This window comes from Lupinus angustifolius, chromosome LG09 (assembly GCF_001865875.1).
Source record: "Lupinus angustifolius cultivar Tanjil chromosome LG09, LupAngTanjil_v1.0, whole genome shotgun sequence".
In the NCBI taxonomy this organism is placed as follows: Eukaryota; Viridiplantae; Streptophyta; class Magnoliopsida; order Fabales; family Fabaceae; genus Lupinus; species Lupinus angustifolius.
The window spans coordinates 9,136,638-9,152,001 of record NC_032017.1 but is presented as its reverse complement, the minus strand read 5'-3'; positions in this window follow the sequence as shown (position 1 = coordinate 9,152,001).

The following is a 15,364-nucleotide window of genomic DNA, read 5'->3' as shown; positions in this document are numbered from 1 at the left end:
TTAAGTGGAAACATAAAATATTCAAATTTAAAATTAGGGTTTATATAAAATTGGAGGAAATGCCTTTCATAAATGATTTTTTTTATGAAGAATCATAAAATTCAAAGAGTATATTATTGTACTGCTTGGAAAAATCTTTAATTGAATAATTACCAACTCTTTAAGGATCTTGAAAATCTTTGATATGCCTTAAGAATTTTTGTATGAAAATCTTATTTAGCCAAATCTTATAGTACCTCTGTTGGGAATTTCTTATGATTGATAAAACATCGATCCTAGGATCTTGAATCTCATGATTCTCACACACATGAAATAAAGAGTGCAGTGTCATACATGAATCCATGTTCCTGGATGTACTCCTATGATATGCGTTTCCTGATATGGGTTTTGGTATGATGACATTCCTTAACCAATTCCATGATTCCTCTTGGGACTTGTGTTTTCACTCTGATGGGAGAGGAGAAAACTGAATTTGATTTGGTGTGTTAGAGCTTATAACCTTCCTTATGCATTAACTTATAGGGTTCACATTATCCTCTATAGGTTAATCTGATGGGTATCCACCCATTAAGCTCATATTTGTTATCAGCTTTTAGAAATCTATGGATCACTTATAAGATAACCTCCGAAATAAATAGATGATATCATTGTATCAAATATATGATATCCACCTAATTAGAAATTATAAATTTCTAACAAACCTCATGAGACTATGCTTTGTTTGGTAGAGGTGATTTAGAAAGGAAAGAAAGAAGCGAGAGAGAAAAAGAAGAGAGTTTGGTCATTTTTCTCATTTGGTGCAAGGGGTGAAATGGGAGGAGGGTGAAAAAATTGCATGGGTCCCACAACAAAACTCTTCCTCTCACTCATGGGAAGAAAATGGAGATAAGTGTGTTGTTTTTATCATGACAATTTTGCCCCTTTCTTTTTGGTATTGACATATTCACCCTCTTTCTTTTTTATCTTGACATGTTTGTCCCTTTTTTATCATGTTATGTTTGCCCTTTTTCTTTTATTGTCATCTAACTATTATATTCATTATTTATCTCTAAATATGTATTCCTTTAGAATATTGTAAGTTACCCATTAATCTAAATACATTATTTTTTTGATTTTTGATTGTTTTCATCACCATTAAGGTAGTTTAAATTTAAATATTAAAAAATTTATTTAATTAAATGTTTCAATTTTAGTTTAAATTTTGTAGACATTTTAATTAAATTTATATATTTAATCATTGATATAAAGTTATATATTTACTTCTAATATTTACTTTTAACTTAAAATGAAAAATATTATTAATGTGATTAAGTGTATAATTGTCCATTTCATAGGTGAAAAGTTAAAGTAATACTCTCTATCTTCTTTTTCCTTTCATTTTCTCTTCTATCAAACAACTCACAATTCTACTTTTTCTCTCAAATCTTTCTTTCTCCTTATCCTCTTTCTTTCTTCTTAACTTCTTTCCTATTTTTTTCTGACAATGGGAATGGAAACATATTCATTCCATATCAGCCAACATGAGCTTCAATTCATTAAACCCATGTTAATTTCCGTTTCTACAAGTCATATAAGTTATTAACATTAGATAAACTATTAATATAAAATAAAACAATGTATGCACTCATAGTTAAGAATTTCATATACTATTAGTCCATTATTTATTATTCATTTCTAATTATCATTGATTTTTTATAAAAATAATACAATTGAGTATTAGATGATATAGTGATCGTATGAAAAAAGTTATATTCTCAATAAATAGATATTACACTCTTAATATAATTATATTAAAATATAAAATATATAACATCAAAATATTAATTGAAAATGATAAGTTTCTAACAGTGCTATGTTGTCCTACATTGTCATTTATCCTTATAAAATAATAGTGCTTTGTTGCACGTGGAACATGGAGTGATTCTATCTTCATTATTGATAGTGACACTTCTTTTTTGTGAGAGTAACTTTCATTTAAAAAAACATAATTATAAATTAATAAGTACTATATAGAGTATAAATTACTTATTAATTAGAAATAAAAAAAATACTTGCACTTCTATATACTTACAAAAATACTTACACTCATATATACTCACAAAAATATCCAAAGGATTATTTATAATAATAGGTTATGAACATGATGTCCCCTTATAGATGCCTTCATATTGATAAATTTATTTTTTAATAAATATTTTATTTATTATAAAGTTTTATTAGTTAAAGATTATACATAATGTATTTAATTATTGTTTGATAATTAATTTTTATGTTGAATTATATTGATAAATTTATTATATACATATGTTATTATTCATGTAATAATTACTTTTATTAGAGGTGACAAAATTATTCACAATCCATAATTTATTCAGATCCTAAAAAATTAAATTCATCCAAATTCATCCATTAGAGCAATAGATATAATCTAATTGATAATTTTAGTAGTGAATGTATTTAAATTCATCCGTTATATACTATAGATATTCATGGATATAACCATTTAGATGAATATCTCATCCACCCAAAAATAAACATTCACAAATACTATTTTTTGTTTTCCAATTTCATTTACTATCTCAACTCTAACTTTTGTGTAGTGTTTATCATTTGATTTTTTATTAAATTGTGACCAACTATAAGAAGTACAGATGTGATTAATATTAAAATTTTATTCTTAAATGCACAACATATATAAATATCTGTTAAAATTTATATACATAGAACTTTAAACGTCACATACTTTTAAAATATTGAAAAAAAAAATTAAAGTTCAAAAAAATCATTTTTTTTAAAAGTGTTTCTTAAAAAAAATGTAAAAAAAACAAATTTTGAAAGAAAAAATGATTTTATAGGTGATTATAAAAATTCTTGATTTTAATAATGATTTTTAAAAGAATGAAGCTTTTAGTTTCAACTAAAAAAATCAAATATATTAGATATACATTCATCCAATCCATTAAAATTGATTCATCGATAGATTGGAAGAATTAAAATTCATCCGTTAAGTTTAGATATAAATGAATTGAATAATTCAAAATATTAGTTAAATGAAATTATTTGAATTGATGGATGACTTTTTTAGTGATGGCAATGGGACCCGGATCCACAGGTACCCGTAGATAATACTCGCAACGAGTCGGGTCTGGGTCTGTACTTTTTGGCCCATATATAATTGAGACTCGAGATTTTGAGATCCGTTGTTGATGGGTTTGGGTCCGGATAATGAGGTACTCGTACCCATTATTCCTTCATAAATCTATATATATAGTACATAATTATAATATCATTTAATCATAATTGTAATATTATATTATTAATCCATAATTGTAATGTTGTTAAATATTGATGTTATATTGTTAAGTGAGATGTGATGTGATTTTGTTAATTCATATATGTAGTCTAATGTTATGTTGATTAAATAGTTATTTCTAAATTAATTTTACATTATAAGGTTGAAGTAGTGACTTTGTTTTATTTTTTTTAATTTTTTGAGTAAAATCGGTTGTGTTTAATTATCAATTTAAATTGTGTTTAAAACTTTAAATTATATTTTATAATTTGTTCATTGCTTAAATAACATATAAGATCGTATGAAAGAAATACACAGTTACATAAATTATTCACAATTATTTTTAATATTGTTTAATGTGTGGGTACCCATAGATCCACTGTGTCTAAAATTGAAGCAACAAGAATGATCTAGGTAATGCTATCTGGACCATCCAATCTCATTACCATCCTAAACTTTTCATTCATCTACTAATATCCAAACTCAAATTCATTCATTTGTCATCCATGACATTAATAATTAATTTTATCATAGTTATAAAAACTGTACCGTACCGGCCGGTTCAACCGGAAAACCGGTGAACCGGTCCCCTAATCGGTATGGTACAGGTGTTGAACCGGCCAAGTAGCAAAACCAGTCAAAAACCGGTCCAAACCGGTCAAAACTGGTCAGAATCGGTGAACCGACCGGTATTTTACTAAACCGGTCAGTTTATACACATATTTTTTTTTTTTAAAAACTTAAAAACCCATTACAAGGATGATCCATCTTTCCAACCCTTCTTCAACACTTCAAGACACATGCTTCCAAGGCATACTTAGATTACACATTTTGGTTCCTAACATTCGTGTGTAATCTCAGTGACATTTGTGTAATCTTGGAGTACTGTCCGAAGATAGGATTTTGTAGAAAAGTATAATATTCATATAAGACAATTTTGACTCATTTATGTTAAAACTCTAAATTTATTTGTTTTATAGAGTGAGTTGTGAAGTTATGTCATTTATTTATATTTTGTGGTTGTTAAGTGATACTTTTGGATTGATATATGTTTTTAATTTAGACTTTGAATTTTTTAAAGACTTAAAGTTGTTTATTTATGTGAATTTTGAGTAGATTATAAATATGGATTATAAATTTGAGTATCTACCTATTTGGAATTTTTTTGTTATAGGTTTATATATAAATATAAGTAGGTATGTCCGGTTTAACCGACATGTGGTTTAATTACTGAACCACTGGTTGAACCACTATACCACTATATCAGTACCCTGACCGGTTTGATAACCGGTACGGTTTTAACAACATTGAATTTTATTGTGGAATCAATAGATTCACTCAACCCAACTCAATAAAGATTAAGTTTAGCATTTACCACAACTATCCCAACTCAATTAAATTTATTCAATTTCAAGTTTATTTTATGGAATGCCTAGTTAACCTAGCCCACATGCATCTATTTTTTTAACAAGATTTATTTCTATACCTTAACTTCTATAACTTCTCTTACAATAAATTAAATCATATACATCTTAGAAACTAATCTACAAGTCAAACAATAATTGAAAAGTATCAAAAATTGAATGTGATATGTGGATCACATGCTTCTTTTTGTACAACCATATTTCTTAGATACATTGTAATTAGACTTATTTTATTGTTATCGCTCCTCTACTATATAGCGGTTCACGAAATTATATTATAATCCCCTCGAGGAACTCGTTGTTTTGGATATCTATGCTATGAGAGATTGGACACTTCATACGAGGAATTTTTAACATATTTTTTCTACGAGGATAACATCTATGCATTATCAGTATAAAAAATTTATATACTAAATATATTATTTATTATTCATTTGTATTATTATTATTTAAGAGTTAATGATGATAAAAAACCTTTACACTATTGATGAATATATTTTTTTTTCCTTTTTTCTATATGATAGGACATTATGCATTATTCATAAGAGGATGTTTTGTTTTATGATTAGAAAGATTTTAAGAGTAATATTTTATCAATGATGTTTGATTCTATATCATTGACTATATATAATGTAATGAAATCTTGATTGTTGTTAAACATGTTTGAGTGTTAATATTCTCTAAACTATTTGAAAACGTTATATTTTAATATTTGATAGAAAATTTAAAAGATAAAAAACTTAGAGTAAGACAGTTTAGAATATAAAATTATGAACGGCCTAAGAATAACAATATTGAACGTGAACTTTGTCAAGATAGGACAATGTGCATTATTAATCAATTAAGCACATAATAACTAACAAATCATTACTTTGAAAGTTAAAATTTATATACTAAAATTTAAAGAGTTTTTATATTGATAGAGTATATCATTTATCATTCATATATTAATCATTATTTAATTTTAAATAAAAATAATACACATAAATTCTAAATTAATTTTATAAAAACTTTACACTTACAGTGTCCAAGTATTAAACGTTTACATTTATCCATACATGTCTTTTGATATACATCATCCATATTTTTTTAATTCAATAAATTAGCATCATATGAATAAATTCTATATAATTTTTTAGAATATAAAAGATATATGTTTATTATGAGATATAAGAATAGATATATTTTTAACTAAAAAGATAATATGACGTTGTTGGAAATATATATTATTAGTAACGGTAATCTATAAGATAAAACTAAAATACATTAGTTATAATAATTAGTATTTTTATGGAGCACATTTTTAATTTAATAAATAAAATTACATAAAATAAAATTTAAAAAATAAATAAAGATATTTTTGTGTGTGATAAAGAAAGAGATTGTTTTAAAGAGTTAATAGAGCGTAAGTTAATGAGTTTAATATATTAGTCACTATTGTAAAGGCTTTTACATGATATCTATTGTTCATTTTGATCACTTTTATTTAACAATTAATAATGATTAGTGTATGAATGATAGATGATATATTAACGGTATAAAAATTCTTACCATTTAATTTTCTCTAAGTTTATTATGAGTGCCAAAAATAAATGTAGTTTTAGATAAATAATAATATCACTTGAAAATACAAATTATCCATCTGTCAATTTCGTATATTAGTATAATATATTAAATATATTATTAATGATAATGGTAAATATATTTTTAGAAAGAAAAAATAAGATGTAAAATGAAATAATGCAAAATAAGATTACTCATTTTAACTACTAATTCTCTTTGTAATAACATAAATAGATAAACTAATAGTATAAATATATCTATGTAATATACATATATGAAATCAACAAGTCTAGATATTTGGTTAACTACATTATTTTGGTTCCAAAAAAAAACTAGAGATGTATTTATCATACAACTATTGTCATATTTTATTATGCACAAGACATTTTATCATGTGATAATTATTTGTTTTTCTTTTCTTTTCTGCCATCCAAGAATGATGTCCCCACTGTTTTGGGCTTTTTCTTCAACACCACACTCATGTCCTTTATAGACTATAGTTATGGACCCATGCGATGGATGGGCTTTTGAATACCAAAAGCCCGCAAGCATTTGATATATAACTATTTATTGAAAATTATAGTTTGATGAGAAATTAAAAAAAATAAGATGTAGATGATCATATTAATACCAACAAAACATTGATCTATTAGTGTAAAACCCATTTTGTTCATGTATCATAATGTGGATAAACTAGTAGAAATCTCTAAGGAGAGTAAATCAAATAGAGGCTAGTCCAATTTTTAGAGGAAGAGTAAGAAAAACCATAAATGGAATGAATAACAAAGACTTAGAAATCAATGTTTGATCTATACATATGATATATGATAAAGTGAGCCTTGTGATATTGTTTGATTCATATAGCTGACAACACCTAATAAATACTAATTTAGTTGCTGTAGTTGCGGTTGTATTGCAGGATCAACCTTCTAGGGTGTGCAACATATGCACTGCTGCATATAACTCACAATTACTGAGTGTTTCTAACTTTATTTTTATTATTATTAAAACTTATTGTGTTATCAACTATTAAAAATTACTTTATGTGTAAATTTGTTTAATATGTTGTTGGTGATAATCATAATTGTTTTATATTATAATATAGTTAATATTTAATTAAAATAAGTGTCGGGCTTGAGGAAAAAATATGACATTTTTTAAGAATCATTAAGAAATTTGGGTCCAAAATATTAGACTCAACGCTATAAAAAGAACTTATATATTATATTCACACAATTTGTGTAACATTTTTTTATTCAAAATTTATTTTAAAATATTACACAGTTAAATATTTTTGATATACTTTGAGTACTCATTTTTATTTTATTATCATAATTTAATTTTATCCTCAATTATTTTTAAACTTTGACATACAAATTGTACGTAGTTACTTTTCATAAATTCCCGGCCCAATATTTTCCATTGGCTGATGTTAAGACCAAACTTATATATTTGATTATGTAAATAATTAATTTAAGAGAAAAATATATATACACTGATAGTATAAGAATTTTTTAAGTTATCATTGTATCATCTACTATTCATTTTTAATTGTCATTGACTTTATAATAAAAGTAATATAGATAAATTGTGAATGATGGACTAATTATGTATAAATATTTACATTCTCATATTATATATATTATAATCTTAATTTCAAGATAATTACTGCCAAAAATCATATTACATAATTTATCACAAGTTCAGATAAAATCAGACAACTTACTTGCCATGAATCATAAGCAAAGTTCAGATTGACGAAATTCTGTAAAGAAATGGAAATGATGCATTCAAATTGAGTAAACTTATAGGATAATGACAGCATGTCATACCATGAATTTTTTATGTATGTTTTAATAATTATTTATTTTATCAACGATTAATTTTAAAAATTAATTGGTATTAATTTCGGCTAATTAGTCTTGTTTTGTGAATTCATATTTTGTGGTAAATTTTCGTAATTTTCTGTAATGGAAAGTTTTTGAGCTGCTGTCGGGCCCAAATTCACCCGATTTCTACCCAAAAACGTATTTTTAAGTTTTGTAACTCAAAATCGAATTCCGATTGCGCCATTGGCTTTGAAATATTATTTCGAGTCAAAATAGATATCAAGTTCATTCATAACTCATTTCTTCACTCCGAATTCCGTATTTTGAAGTTCTAACCGTGTTTAATATCTGACCGAGTATTAGTCGACAACACTCAAGCATGGTTTCATCGCGAATGTTTCACAGACGACATTCTCAAAGGATGCATGATCACAATATGAAAATAATGCAAAATGAGTAATAGGATCATCAATTTGATTAATTTCAGTTACCTCAAAATCTTCTATCCAAGCTGACCTTTTTCGAATGCGACTTTTGTGAGGTTCAACATATGCATCTATTGAAGTTTCACCTCTTGTCGTTGTTGTAATTTTTCCTTCTCCTCCATATTCAACTTGTAAATTATTTGTACAAGGTTGTTGCCCATTCTCTTTTTCATCTTCTTCAAATCCAAACTCTGAAGTATTTGGAGTAGGTTGCTGCCCATTCCACTCCCAAGTTCTGTCTTCATCAAAAATGACATATCTGCTTGTCAAAATCTTTTTTTGTGAGAGGGTTTTACAACTTATATGCTTTGGAGGTTTCACTGACACCAATGAATACACACTTTTAACCCTTATCACCAAGCTTCTTCCTTTTCTGGTATGGAACATGGGCATAAGCAATGCAACCAAAAGTTTTGAAATGCTCAACACTCGGCTTGTGTCCATTCCATGCTTCTTTAGGTGTCATGTTCTTAAAAATAAAGGTGGGACTTCTGTCCAGCAAATCAATGCTCCAATTTACAACTTTTGCCAAAAATTTCTTGACACTCCACTCATCTTCAAAATAGTTTGAACTATGTTTAAGATTGTTCGATTCTTCATTTCTACAATGTCATTCTGCTGTGGTGTGTAAGCTACTATAAGTTGCCTCTTGATTCCATGTGCATCACAAAAATATGCAAATTCTCGTGAGTTGTATTCACCACCACGATCACTGTGGAGAACCTTGATTGCATGTTCACTCACTTTTTCAATAAGTGCTTTATAGTGTTTGAAAACAGATAGAGCCTCATATTTTTTCTGCAGAAAATAAACACAAGTTTTTCGACTATAAGTATCAATGAATATAATGAAGTAACGTTTACCACCATTTGAGGTAGGATTAATGGGCCCAAAAATATCAAAATGAATCAACTCTAGAACTTGTTTTGCTCTCCATGATTTTCTTTGTGGGAATGATGAACGATGTTGTTTGCCAACAACACATTCTTCACAAATTTGAGATGGATTGACTATTTGTGGAAGATCCACCACCATGTTTTTTCTACCGAGGAGTGTTCAATCCATTGAAATTTGGCCATTGCGGAAATGCCAAAGCCATGAGGGATCTTTCACTTCACTCATCAAGCATGTTTGTGCACTTTGAATCTTCAATGAAAACACCATGTTAGAACTCATTTCAACAACTGCAATGACTCATCTGATAAGATCATATATCTCACAAGCATCTTTTTGTATGGTTATTATATAATATTTTTCCTGCAATTGACCAGTACTCAACAAATTGCTTTTTAAGTCAGGAACATAAAATACATTAGAGATGGTTTCCATCAAACCATTTTTGGTTTGAATTTTAATATCTCTATTTCTCATCACATTTACAGTAGAGCAATCACCAAAACTCACTTTAGATTGGAAGTTTTCATCTAAATAAGATAAAGATGACTTACTTCCACACATGTGATTGCTACAACCAGTATTAACATACCACACGTCAGATTGGAATTTCTCATGAGTTGTCATCAACAATATTTCTTCTTCTTTCTCCTCTACAAACTTAGACATTTCTCATTTTCCTTTGTAGTTAGACAATTTTGTGTAGCACTTAGGGGCATTATGGCCAAACTTATGGCATCTATAGCGCTCTACTTTGGACTTTTCATAAATTCTACGTTTTCCTTGTTGCTGGTGAGGATTGTCTTTAAAGTTCATGCTGGAATCTCTATTTCCTCAACCTCCATGTTCTCTTCCTCTATCCCTACCCCTTCCTCTAAAGTTTTTGGAATGAGTATTGGTAGAAGCCTTCAATTCTTGTTCCTCTGTTGTTGAACTTCTATGCATCTTTTGTTCATGAACCAACAAGGAACTTTGAAGTTCATCAAGGGAGTTCATCAGTGTCATTGGACTCTTCAACTAAGCACACCGTATAGTCAAATTTTGGTGTGAGTGAGCATAGAATTTTTTCAACAATGAGGGTGTCTCCCATCTTTTCTCCATGAATTCACATGTTGTTTGAAATTCCCATGATCCTTGAACAATAATTATTAACGGACTCACTTTTCTTCATTTGCAAAGTTTTGAAGTCCATTCTCAAGGCTTGAAGTTGAGCATGTTTGACTCTAGAGGAGCCTTGATATTTATTCTTTATTGAATCCCAAATATCCTTGAAGTTTCTTTGCAAAGAATCATTTCCAAGATAGAGCCACCAATGACTTGAAATAATAAAGTTTTGGATCTCAAGCCTTTCAACTTCATTGCATCATGCTTTCTGTTTTGTGCAACAGTAAGTTCTCTACCTTCTTCTGGTATTGCAACATCATCTTCAATCACTTGCCAATACTCCTTGTACCTTAAGATATTTTCCATCAATATTCTCCAGTGCTCATAGTGTCCATCAAAACGTGGAATGGCTGGTTGCACAAAATTATTAGTAGCAAATGTCTAAACTTACTGCACTTCTGGTTCTACTACTAGAAAAAATGACAAATATTGATTTTTGTACTACTAGAATATTATCTTTGTTGTTCTCCCACACAAACTACGGATATTCTCTCTCTCTCAACTTCACTCACTATGTATTTGACTATGCCTCTTTTTTCTACAACAGTAAAAAAAAATTGTTGTTGCGCAACAATAAGGAAAATTTGATGCAAATAGACCACACCCCCTTTTTTCTTGGGTTGGTTCTATATACCAATGTTAGGAAGAGAAAATTGTAAAATTGATGTGTTTCATTATGCACTAGATGCAGCCTTAAAATAGGCTAAGTAAAGAGGTTACAATCAGTTTCAAGATTACACATAATAACTTCTACAAAGTGGAGGTAACTTGTTAAACTACTCATAAACTACTCACTACACAACACATAAACTGAATAAAATAAAAATATCTAAAATAATATTATCATCATCGTTCATAATTATTATTATCTATTACTTGAATATAAAGCTATGAATAAAAAACAAAAACAAAGATGAAGAAAGGACACTATCAAAGCTACCTTGTATTGCTAATGATAGGAATATGTGCATATGTAACAAAGTAATGATGATCTGATGACAAAGTAATAACAGATAAGAAGTGACAAGTAATGATTAATAATAATGCTGCATGAAAGATGGGACCATGGTTGGTGCATTAGATCTATAAAACACAATCAATGAGGTATGATGCATAGAAAGAGACAAACACATAGATCGGTTCCGGGCTAGACAAAAAACACATAAAAAGAGATGAATAATGAGAAATAACTGACTATGTATGTAGAAAAATTAGGTTTTCTTTATCTTTAACGTACTTATTATTTTTACATAATTTTAAAACTAATTAAAGAAATATTCTTATTTATTATTTTATGCTCATTATTTATGAAATATTTTAATTTTATTAACATATAAAAAAGAAAATATGGATATCATTTTTTACTATTAATGTTACTACTATTATTATATATGTTATTATTCTACCATTTATTATTATAATATTATTATCATGATTCATAATTATTATTATCTATCATTTGAATATAATGCTATGAATAAAAAACAAAACAAAAAAGATGAAGAAAGGACACCACCTTAAGGCCATGTTTGTTTCTATAGAAAAGGAGATGAAAGAAAAATAGTGGAAAAAAATGAGTGAAAATTTTGCGTCATTTGGTTCTAACATAAAATAGGAGGGAAAGAAAAAATATGCATGAACCCCACCAAAAAACTTTTCTCCCTTATCTTGGAAAGAAAATGGGTAAAGGAAAGAAAACTATAAAAAAATAAACATTTGTCCTTACAATATGAATGAATTGAAAGAACTATATTCTAGATAAAAATAGACACAATGTAATGAACTTATTTGTTTATATTTATTTATAAGTGAAATTAGTTTACTTAGTTTAATTTCATTACTTATGAACTCACAAAAAAAAATTGTATATGCTCAATAAAAATATAGTGAAAATTTTAAAAAAATTAAATTAAATATAAATGAAAAATAATAAATAAATTATAAATACAAAACACAAAAGTGCGAAAGTAAGATGATTAGAAATATAAAATTAGTTATCAACTATGAGTTATGATTTCTTTAGATACGTTAATGAGAAGAAATATAGGATATTAATGATTGAACTTTATAAATAAAAATAACTATACTAAACATTATAATTTACATGTTAATTAATAAATATTATCACAAAAAATATTTATCTAATTAGTAACAACAAAATTTAGTTTTTAAATATTACACATGCTACATTAATTTTTGTATATGAAACTAATGAGGGCATTTATGTCATTTTATATACATCATATATTTTTTTTCACCTACTTTTCTTTCATTTTCAATCATACCAAACAATAAAATTATCATCTCATTTTCTACTACTTTTCTTTCCATCTACTTTCTTCCCTCCCACTTTCTTTCCTTCTACTTTCTCTCTTTAACCTAGCATAGTGTAAGCCTTCATTTGGTTGGATAGAGAAAGAGAAGAAAGAAGTTGAGGGGAGAGAAGTTGTGGAGAAAGTAAATTTTTCTCTCATTTGGTTGAGAAGATAGAAAGGGAGAAGAGAAGTAAAACATGAGGGACCCACACAAAATTCTTTCTCACCAAACATGGAGAGAAAGTAAAGCGGGGAAAGTTGAATCATTTGAAATGACAAATATAACCTTAAAACTCTTTTATTATTACTTTTCCATTCTTTTTGTTTCAAGGGTATTGTAGTCTTTTCAAACATGTCATTTTTCTCTCTTCTTACTTTTATTATTACTTTTTCATTCTCTCTTTTTCGTTTCACTCATACCAAACAATATAAAAATATACTCTCTTTCTCACCTATTTCTTTCTCTTTATTATTTCTCTCACATATTTCTCTCTTCTCACTTTCTTCTCTCAACCAAACAAATCAGAAGTTCGTGTGGATAGCTAGCTTGGCTAGTTTGTACCAATGATAGGAATATGTGTAAAAATTAATATCGCATGGAAGATGGGACAATGGATGCATTAGATCCGCAACACGTAGTCAACTAGGTATGATGCACAAAAAGAGACACACACATGGTCCGGTTCCGGGCTAGGCAAAAAACAAAGAAAAAGAGATGGATAATTAAAGATTAGGTTTTCCATTATTATTTTACATTTTTAAAATTAATTAAAGAAATATTCTTATTTATTATTTGAGCTCATCATTTATGAAATATTTTAATTTTGTTCACAAAGAAAAAAGAAATATGAAAATCATTTTATTACTATTAATGTTACTACTATTATTATAGATATTATTATTCTAGCATTTATTATTATAATATTATTATCATTATTCCTAAATATTATTATCATTATTCATATATATTATTATCTATTATTTGAATATAATGCTATGAATAAAATACAAAAAAATATGAAGAAAAGACATTACCTTAGATCACATCTTCTGTTCTATAATGAGTGTCATTTCATGTGGCATAAACTATGATTGGTCAAAAAATACTAAAAAAATAAATTTTAACTTAAATATATTTATTTTAATAAATCATAAGGTCATAATACATAGAGTGGCACTCATTATTGACAGTAAATGTGCATCAACCTTAATTTCATTGGAAAGCTAGCTTGGCTAATTTGTAGTGAATATGTGCATGTGTAAGGAAGTAATAAATTAGTGAGTGATAAAAGCTGACAAGTAATGATGATAAAATAATACCATATGGAAGATGGGACAACGGTGGGTGCATTAGATCTGCAACACACAGTCAATCAAGTATGATGCACATAAAGAAAGACGACAAAATTACGGGGATAGTGTAGTTTGACTACACTATCCCACGTTTGGGGTATGTTTCTGATTAATTACGGGTTTGTGGTATTTTTATGAAACTCGTGCATGCCATCCACGAGTTTGGCGAAGTTGTGGACCAGAGCCACGATTTCACTGGAAAATCGTGGATACCATCCACGATTTCCATTTATGTTTCTCTCTCCTCACTGAAATCGTGGATAGGGTACACGACTTCCAATGTCGTGTACCCGATACACGAGATTGCATGGGTTATTTCAAATTACACCCATTTACGAAACGTGTTTACTTGTTTTTTTTAATAGTTTATAAAAATAATATAGTCATTGATAATTGAATATGGTAATTTTAGTATGTAAAATGAATATGTTAAATGATTATTTTAGTATGGTAATTGAATATGTTAAATGATTAATTTAATAAGAAATTTGGAATTGGAATAATTTGTAATTTAAAATTAATGTAATAACAAAATTGGAATTGGAAAAAGAAGAAAATTTCATAAATTGTAGTGTGAATTTCAAAAACATTAAATTAGCGGGAAAAAAAATCCTAATGGCGTCTATGAGATGATGTTCCACATCCAGGTGCCTTTCTCCTTCGAGGTGGTTGGACTCTTAGTTGTTGTTGTTGTTGCGATTGATTTTGTCTTCCACCTCTAACCAGTTGTGGCTGCTCCTCGTCTTCGTCTTCACTATCGTCATCATCTTCATCGTCGTCGTTTGTTTGTGAAGGCATTGTCGGCTGATAATATTGTTGAGAGTTGAATGCCGAGAATGGAGTATTTGAAGTAGTGCTAAACATTGATGGCATTCCTTGAAATTGCAAAGATGATGCTAATTGAGAAAATGAGTAGTCACCCATTGCTCCGTAACCTTCAAACCCAAAGGGATGTTGTTGTTGTTGCTGAGGAGCAGGAATCTGAGTGTATGCCTGCGGAAAAGTATCCGTCTGAGTTTGACTCTCATAATGTTGTTGATAGTCA